The sequence below is a fragment of the Octopus sinensis genome, linkage group LG2 (genome assembly GCF_006345805.1).
Source record: "Octopus sinensis linkage group LG2, ASM634580v1, whole genome shotgun sequence".
In the NCBI taxonomy this organism is placed as follows: domain Eukaryota; kingdom Metazoa; phylum Mollusca; class Cephalopoda; order Octopoda; family Octopodidae; genus Octopus; species Octopus sinensis.
In genome coordinates this window covers 6,954,194-6,964,193 of record NC_042998.1, presented here as the reverse complement: position 1 = coordinate 6,964,193, position 10,000 = coordinate 6,954,194, and the positions used below count along the sequence as shown (strand labels likewise).

The 10,000-nt window shown below is 35.9% G+C and overlaps 1 protein-coding gene and 1 non-coding gene across 7 annotated transcripts in view; one reads left to right on the top strand and one right to left on the bottom strand.

Moving 5' to 3' along the window:
• The window catches only part of LOC115223847 (ras-specific guanine nucleotide-releasing factor 2), a 670,879-nt gene that overhangs the window by 482,607 nt on the left and 178,272 nt on the right, over positions 1-10,000 (bottom strand). The window lies entirely within an intron of this gene.
• Trnak-uuu lies at positions 5,705-5,796 on the top strand. Its single transcript is given in 2 exon segments — positions 5,705-5,741; positions 5,761-5,796. It is a non-coding gene; the product is annotated as a tRNA-Lys (tRNA).

Genomic DNA, 10,000 nt, shown 5'->3' with positions numbered 1-10,000 from the left:
AAAATGTGTGTAACAACTGAAGGAGAGGGAGAGAGAGATTTATTCAAAATTACTTAATTGTTCAGTATTTTGGTATCTAGAAATAGTTTGCACACCTATACAATGTGTTAGGTGTTATTAAAATGCAAACAGTCTATATTTTCATGCAACCAAACTAAACTTGCTATTTTAAAATCAATTCTGATATTCTCTCTTGATATTTGAACCAGATATTGATTTATTTGGTGTCTAGATACAGCTGGTGCAGTACAAACAGAGCTTAGAGAATTAGCATTAAATTCTATACAAGAAGAATAAATAAGAATTCGGTTGATAAAAAAAAATCAAAACAAAAAATAAAAACTGAAACAGATGATTAAAAAAAATTCCTGAAAAACACCATCTTGGTAATGCTTACTAAATATTTGACTCTCCTTTCTTTTAAATTACCACTAAAGTAGAAAATGATATTAATTAAATTTATTGTTGATTGTCAGCATATAAATATATTTAAAAAATAATACTCTCAATTAGAATGTTGATGTTTTCTCAACACTGATAGAATTATCATGAGGGGAAAAGATATTTCACCTTTTATATGTAACACTTATATGTGAATTAAACATTTCCTTAAATTATAGATCAAATTAATAATGCAAACTAGAAAATTAACTCTATGTTGCTCTATTTTAGTCAGGAATTGTTATTCCGTATAGGAATAAATAAATTCCTTGCCTAAAGTGGATCTTGAAAAATGAGTGAAAAATTGCAAAACAAAAATCATTATTGATATTTGTTGTTAATATTGTTTTATATTTTATTCAGGTTTTATAATAGGGAAAAATTAAGTGTGCTTTCATAATGGGTTAAAAGGTCATACAATGCTATGGAAACAATGAGCTAGAATTTTTAAACATATTCTATGGAAAAGTATTCAGAATACGGCATGTGAGAATCAGCACAATTATAAATAAATTGAAGTTGGTACTTTTATTCATAAGCCTGTGGCAATGCTGGAGCACTACCTTGAAAAGTTTTAGTTGGGCCAATTGATCCTAGTGCTTATATTGTTAAAGCCTGGTACTTATTCTATCAGTCTCTTTTGCCGAAATGCTAAGTTATGGGGATTTAAAAACACCAACACTGGTTGTTAAGTTGTGGTGAAGGACAAACACAGACACAAATACACACACACACACACACACATACACATGTTCATGCACATATATGACAGGCTTCTTCCAGTTTTCATAAACCAAATCTGCTCACAAGGTTTTGATCAGCTCAAGGTTATAGTAAAAGACACTTGCCTAATGTGCCCTGCAGTGGGGCTGAACCCAGAACCATGTGACTGGGTAGCAATACACCTATGCTTGTGCCTTTTTTTTTAAAAAAAAAAAGCTTTTATTCAAATTGCTTATAATCAATAAAACTTCAGCAATGGCTGTGTCAAAACATAGCTATAAGTGTGTGGTTAAGAAACTCACTTTGCAACCATGTGATTTCAGGTTCAATTCCGCTATGCAACATTTTGGGCAAATATCTTCCACTATGGCCCTGAGCCAACCAATACTCTGTGAGGGAATTTAGGAGGTAGAAATTCACAGAAGTTCCCCATGAGTATGTATGTATAAATAACCAGTTGTGTTTGTAACCCATCCCTCCACCCAGTGCTTGATAACTGGCACTAGTTTGTTTATATCTCTGTAACTTTGCAGTTCAGCAAAGGAGACCGATAGAATAAGTGCCAGGCATAGAAAATAAATACTGGAGTTGATTTCTTCAACTGAATTCTTCAAGATGGTGCCCCAGTATGACCACCGCCAAATGACTGAAGCAAGTAAAAAAAAATTCAAGTTTGACATATACATTAGAAATTTATTAAGTTGCAGCCAAGTTCGTTTTTTATTTATTTTTGTTTTATTTGTTTCAACACTTCAAATACTTCAGCTCTGATTACTTATGTTGGATAGGATTCAAACGCTATGATGTCCATATGAATTATGTGTAACTCGTTCAAGCCATTAATCCTTACTACAAACAAACCTTAACTTGTTAATAAATCTTTATACCCTAATAACTTCTTCTATCTTATGTTTAATATTTGTTTACATTCACAATTATGCCAAACATACCAGAATTTATTTTATATGTGATCTGACAACATATTTTATAACCATGTTGAACACTGTAATGATTTCTAAATGTTTGTTTTATTACTTCTTGATCTAGTGCATTAGGAAACTAGATGCCTATCCATTTAGTGGAGCCATATTGGAATAAATTCTTTTTACATATTAACACACTTGTTTTTTTTTTGTAAAAGCTGCATATAATAACACTCACATGTAAGCTTTTATTGTAATTACTGAGCACATGGTTGTCCATATAAATGTGTTTAGCTTTCTTCAGCAGAATATTGATTTATTTCCTGAAAATAATAAATAATTTAAAAAGCTATTTATTATTTATCTGCTATTATAACTTATTTGAGAATCACACATGCTCTTTCTAGGTCTTCAATAAATAAATCTGTCTCCAAGTATTAACCCTAACTTACAAGTTCTTCTTTTCTCCCTTTTTTTCTATTTCATGACTTATTATTTTTTTTGTTATTCCTTCACTGAGTCTCTATATTCCTTTCAGTGCTCCAGTTACAAATCTATGAGGATTCACAGAAGGTCGAATGCTTGGTGCAGGCCTGGCTGTATGGTTAAGAAGCTCTCTTTGCAACGATGTGTTGACAGGTTCAGTTCCACTGAGTGGTACCTTGTGTAAGTGTGTTCTACGATAACACTGAGCCGACCGGTGACGTCTGAGTGAATTTGGTTGAGCAAGACTTTGTGGAAGCCTGTCACACATACATACATACATACATATAATAATGAAATTATTGTATACAGTGCTCAGGTGCACCACAACTTGTCAAAAGTGCGTGTAAAGCATATGCAGTAATGTACAAATGTCTGGAAAGTGAACACTGTATGAGTCAGATGCATGCTTGCATGTGTATGGAGGGGAGAAAATCAGGTGTAGTGTTGGCGAATCTCAGAAAGCATGGAAGTTTTGAAGGATGCAGTGCTCCGACAACTAACAACTGATGCCAGCAGTTTGTTCCATGCTTCAGCAACTCTTAGCGTGAAAAAATGTTTCTGAAAGTCATGGGAGCTGTGCTCTTTTCTAACTTTGTAAACATGTCCACGGGTGTTAGACAGGTATGTATGTATGTACCAGCTACTGCTGATGATGGTATGCAAATTAATTTATACTTATATTACATAGCACAATATCAATAGCTGTGTTTCACCAAATAAATAACTAATCATATTTGACTGATTGTTACACAATACACTACAATGCAATCAACCATCACTCACATGTGATGTGAGTGATGGCTTGGATATCTTTCATCTTTTATCTTTCACTTGAATCAGTCATTAGACTGTGGCCATGCTGGGGCACGACCTTGAAGAATTTTAGTTGAATGAATTAACTCCACTACTTATTCTTTTTTAAGCCTGATATTTATTCTATAAGTCTTTTTTGCCAAACTGCTAAGTTATGGAGATGTAAACACACCAACACTGACTATCAGCAGTGGTGGTTCACATACACACACGTATCTATCTATCTATCTACCTACCTAGCTACCTACCTACCTAGCTACCTAGCTACCTACCTACCTACATATCTATCTATCTATCTATCTCTGTCTGTCTGTCTCTCTGTCTGTCTGTCCGTCTCTCTCTCTATATATATATAGATATATATGACAGGCTTCTTTCAGTTTCCAAATTCATTCACAAGGCTTTGGTCAGTCCAAGTAGAAGATTCTTGCTAAAGGTGCCATGCAGTGAGAATGAACCCAGAACCATGTCATTAGAAAGCAAGCTTCTTACCATGCCTGCACTTGTGTTCCATGCTTTTGCTAATTATTTCAGTTGCCTGTCAAGTTAGAAGCAGACATATAAACCCACTTGGACCCCTTCCCCCCATCCCTAATCCATTGGAATACTCAGGGTATGTCAATTGGAGGAAGTGATGGCTGATGTAACTGTCTCCTTCTGGAGGTTCCACCCAGTTAATTCATATCACACTTGATCAGACTGAAGCAATATGAAAAAGAACATCAAAGACACAATGCAGATACTAGTGCAGGGACTGAACCCACGACCTTAAGATCATGAGTTGAACACTTTAACCACTAGGTCACATACCTCGCTATGTATTATTATAGCACAGCAGTTTCTTATAGCTAAGCTGTATAAGAAATCATTTTATAATGTACAAGATGACATAGTTCTTGACACATAGTCAACAGTAAGATAATACTGCCTGACAATATAATGGTTTTAAGTCAAACTTGATTAAAGCACAACTGTCAGTTTGTGAGCTAATTCACATATTACGTGTTTGTAGTGTTGTTACCATCATCCTTATGAAATCTTAAATCTTATTGCTATCATAGTGAGATTTCTGTGGAGTTTGGTGAACTATTTAATTAGATAGAACAGTGATTAATAAATTCATTCTTCAGTAATTAATAAGTTTATTGTTTATCATCATATGAAAATCTTATCTAAATGACAATAAGTACCGGTTCAAATAATATCAAATCTAAAACTCGATTTTCTAAACTGGTTGTTCATAATGGAATTCGAACCATAAGGGCACCATTCGAGCGAGATCGTTACCAGCATCACCTTACTGGCACTTGTGCCCATGCTAGTAGGGTGCCAAGAGCACCATCCAAGTGTGATCGTTGCCAGAGCAGCCAACTAGCTTCCATGTCAGTGGCATGTAAAAGAGCACCATTCAAGCATGATCGTTACCAACGTCGCCTTACTGGCACCTGTGCTGGTGGCATGTGTAACAGGATTCAAGCAAGGTCGTTACCAGTACCGCCTGACAGGCCCACGTGCCGGTGGCACGTAAAAAGCACCCACTACACTCTTGGAGTGGTTGGCGTTAAGGAAGGGCATCCAGCTGTAGAAACTCTGCCAAATCAAGATTGGAGACTGGTGCAACCATCTGGTTCACCAGCCCTCAGTCAAAATCGTCCAACCCATGCTAGCATGGAAAGCAGACGTTAAACGATGATGATGATGATGATGAAAGTATAAGTGGGATAAATGAAGTTGTGAAAAAGTGTTTTCCTCAAAACATCAGTAAACTTATTCTGACTGGAAATTAAGAGAAAGCAATATTAAAAAAAGGGCTTTAACCTCCACCCTGCCAAAGAAACAATAATAATAGATCAAAAAGAAGTGAAAGCCTTTGGAACTGTTCAATGCAAAATGAACCTAATGAAATTCTTGAACACTTGGGAACAACTCAAATATGTTTGAATCTTTTGGTCTTTCACACGAGTATACATAAACACGTGCATCTGTCTGTCTGTCTCTCTATATATATATATGTATATATATCTATATATATGTACATATATATATATGCATATATATATATATGCATATCTATCTATCTGTCTGTCTGTCTATATGCAGACAGAAACTGAAAGCCTGTCATATGTGTGTGTGTGTGTGTGTGTGTGTGTGACTGTGTCTGTGTTTGCTCCACCACCCACTACCACTACTACCACCCCCACCACCATCCCACCACCACTTGACAACCAGAGTTGGTGCATTTATGTCCCCTGTAACATAGCAGTTTGGCAAAAAGAGACCATTAGAATAAATAAATAAATAAATAAATAAATGTGTCTGCCCGCATAGCTCAGTCGGTAGAGCATCAGACTTTTATAGGTCAACCTTAGAAGTAATCTGAGGGTCGTGGGTTCGAGTCCCTCTGCGGGTGTATGAAACTTTTCAGCGGTGGTGCCCCAGCATGGCCGCGGCCTTCGGGCTAAAACATTTTTAAGGAAATGCTAGGCTTAAAAACAAACAAAACAAAGTATTGGGGTCGATTCATTTAATTAAAAGTTCTTCAAGGCAGTGCTCCAGCATGGCCACAGTCTAGTGACTAAAAGAAGTCAAAGATAAACCTTAAAACGTTTTCTTTTTTCCATTGATAGGTGCGGATTGAAGAACACAAACAAACTGATAAGAATATACACAAGCTACCTTAATCTGTTAATAGAAATACTGGCATTAAACAATTTTTCACTCCTCTTGACTTGGTTTTTCTTTTCTCTTCTGTGTTTTTTTTTTGTTTATTTGTTTTTGATGCAACTAATAAAAGATACATTGATTCAGTTTCTTTCTAAAACAAACTTAATAGAAAAAACAAAAAAAAGAAATCCTTTGTTTTAATCTTTGCAGCCTTGGCTCAACTCCTCCTACCACTTCTTTTGCTTACTCTGACTTCTCTCTCTTCACTCTCTCATTTCTTCTTAATTCTTTCTAGCTCTTTCTTGTACTCTTTCTTTTTTTGTTTAGAAATGTTTGTTTTATCTGTTTATTTGTGTTTATCAATGTTTTCTATGCTAACACACAAAATGTTGTAATTTCCTAGTTTTATTTCTTTGATATATATATATATATATTTTTTTTTTATGTTTCGCTTCTCTTTGTTTCTGCTGTAACAAGGTAACCAGCCACTGGGTGAATGAAAAGTGTAACTTAAGAGTCGATGAGGAACATTGAATTAACATCTCTAAACATGTACACACACACACACACACACATATACATACATTCAAATATATGTATATGGATACATGAGACAGATATGTAAATAATGTATGTGTGTTAGTGTGTGTGTATAAATAAATAAATATATACTCTTTTACTCTTTTACTTGTTTCAGTCATTTGACTGTGGCCATGCTGGAGCACCGCCTTCAGTTGAGCAAATCAACCCCAGGACTTATTCTTTGTAAGCCTAGTACTTATTCTATCAGTCTCTAATGCCGAACCGCTAAGTTACAGGGACGTAAACACACCAGTATCGGTTGTCAAGCGATGTTGGGGGGACAAACACAGACACAAAAACATATACACACATACATATATATACATATATACAACGGGCTTACACACACATATATATGTATATATATATATATGCATATATATATATATATATATACACATATATATATATGTGTGTTACTGTATCTTTGCCTTCATTTCATGTGATAGTTGTAAACAGATGTCACTGTTGTGCAAGCAGTGTCCTTCCTTTTCAATCTTCGATGTAAGCATATCTGATCATGAGGAATATTATCTTACTTCTGAACAAGCATTTGTAAAAATATGTCTGGCCTTGGGACAATGTTACCTTGCTTGAAAACGGGAGGGGCAGCCGGCCATAAGAAATTCTGCCTCTGTCTAATATCCATGGAAGCATGGAAAAATGGATGTTAAAATGATGATGGTGATGATGATGATGATGATGAGGATTTATTTTCCCATGTCATAAATAATTGATGGAGTTTTGAAAATGTTGAAATTAGTGAGTAAAATGTCAAACTGATATTTTTAATGCTAGAAGCTCTTCTCTTTGCTCACCATGCAGCTCATCATCATCAGCATCATTGTTTAATGTTTGTTTTCCAGGCTGGCATGGGTGGGATGGTTTCACAGGAACTGGCTAGCCGGAGAGTTGTCCAGGCTCCAACTATCTGCTTTGGCATGGTTTCTATGACTGAGTGCCCTTCCTAATGTCACCCACTTTACAGAGTGTGCTGGGTGATTTTTATATGCCACTGGCACAAAACCATTTCTGTGGAACTGGCATGCGTGCATTTTATGTGGTACCAGCATCTGCAGGACAAAGATCTCTCTGCCAGGAGAGGGAGTTGAGACATGACCATAAAGTATATTCCTGTACATATGGATGGCTACAATTTTAGTTATGAGATAGAAATATATATTTCTTTATTGCCCACATGGGGCTAAACATAGAGGGGACAAACAAGGACAGACAACTGGATTAAGTCGATTATATCGACCCCAGTGCGTAACTGGTACTTATTTAATCAACCCCAAAAGGATGAAAGACAAAGCCGACCTCAGCAGAATTTGAACTCAGAATGTAACGGCAGATAAAATATCACTAAGCATTTTGCCTGGCATGCTAATGATTCTGCCAGCTCACTGCCCTACAGAAATATAATTGAAACAGATGTCAGATGATAGGGCAATTCTTTGGAAGGCATACTTTGTTACCTTAGTTGACTTAAGTGAGGGTGCATGGCTTAGTGGTTAGGGCATTCAGCTCATGATCGTAAGGTTGTGAGTTCGATTCCCGGCGACACTTTGTGTTCTTGAGCAAGACACTTTATTTCACCTTGCTCCAGTTCACTCTATTGGCAAAAATGAGTAGTGCCTGTATTTCAAAGGGCCATGCTGAATCTCCTTGGGAACTACGTTAAGGGTACAGGTGTCTGTGGAATGCTCAGCCACTTGCATGTTAATTTCATGAGCAAGCTGTTCCGTTGATCGTATCAGCTGGGACCCTCGTCGTCGTAACTGACGGAGTGCTATAAGTCGAACTTTAATGAAACTTCAGGTAAAGTTGCTGAAGAAATATGAAAGTTCGGAATAAATGTTAGTCAGAGAAGAAGCAGAATGATAAAACGGCAAAAAAGACTAACAAAGATCAACAATGATGTCTTCAGTCGAAACAATATCAATAAAGTCAGAAGTAACAGTAGAATCAATATTCAGTAACAACAACAATGACGACGATGAAAACAAGGAATCATAACAACAATAACACTAACAACATTATGATGAACATAAGAAAATGTTGAAGCAAGAGCCACTCAGAATCACGTTGAGATGAATATCAAAGAGAAAACACAGAAAGTCCCCAAAATAAACAAGAAAAATAGAATTTGTGCAACAGTATGGAGAGAAAGTGTTCACAGTTGTGTAGATAAGGAAATATCTATATCTATAGTCGATCAATCACCTTGGAATCGTACTTTACTATCTAGAAATAAGGTAATGCTGAGTCAGATATTCAATTCTGGGAGGAAAAAATAAAAGAGAAAAATAAGATGGTCACAGGTAAAAGATCTTTCCAGATTTGATAAGGTCTGTCTGATCTGGAGCTAAACAACATGAACTACATGCTACATGCATGGGTGTGTGGTTAAGAAGTTTGCTCCACAAGCATATCATTTGAAGTTCAGTCCTATTGTATGGCATGTTAGGTAAGTGTTTTCCTTTGATAGTCCTGGGACAACCAATGCTTTATGAGTGAGCCCCATAAATAGATGTTGCAGGAAGACCATTGTACATATAATGCATGTGTGTGCACGCATGTGTTTGTGTGTGTGTGCATGTGTGTGTATATATACATATATTGATGTTGGATTTTATGCTATAATAATAACAATTTTACATTAAACTAAAGAATTAATCTATATTTTTGATAGAGTACAAATTTATTCGCCATAATAAATCGCTAGACACTACACATTCTTTATTTTCTCTCCTTGTTTCTTTCTGTGTTCCTTTCTGTGGAAGAGCGTAGGCTCGAAACATTAAAGACTTTTTCATTTCCTGAGTGTTACACTAATACATCTGTTTGTTGTCTACACCACCTGTCTTCATCTTTTGTTTTTTTGTGAATTCTCACCCTACAAATTTATTATTCTCTAACAAGAACTGATAGTGACTTTGAAGTTCTGGCCAGCTAAGCCATCGTTAGATCTGTGTGTACATATATGTATGTATGTATGCATGTATATGAGTTTGGCAGGATATATTATTTGGGTGGATACCATGTTAGATCTCATTTGGGTTCCCTTACTTCCTTCTGAACATTAACTAACACCAACTTACTTCAATGAGTTCACTTTGAAGAAGACTTAATGGACATAAACACCTTGCCTGGACTTGTGCCTGGGAAGATAACTTTCTAGGCGCAATCCCATGGTCAGTCATGACCGAAGGGGATCTCAGTATATCTCTATGTTGTATATATTTGAACCAGATTGTACTTGGGCATAACAATTCTAATTTTTTTTTAAATGTTCCAAAGTTTTGGCCACAACTGTATTAAATCCAAAATGGTAAAGCTACATACTTATAAGAAAGATAGGATTT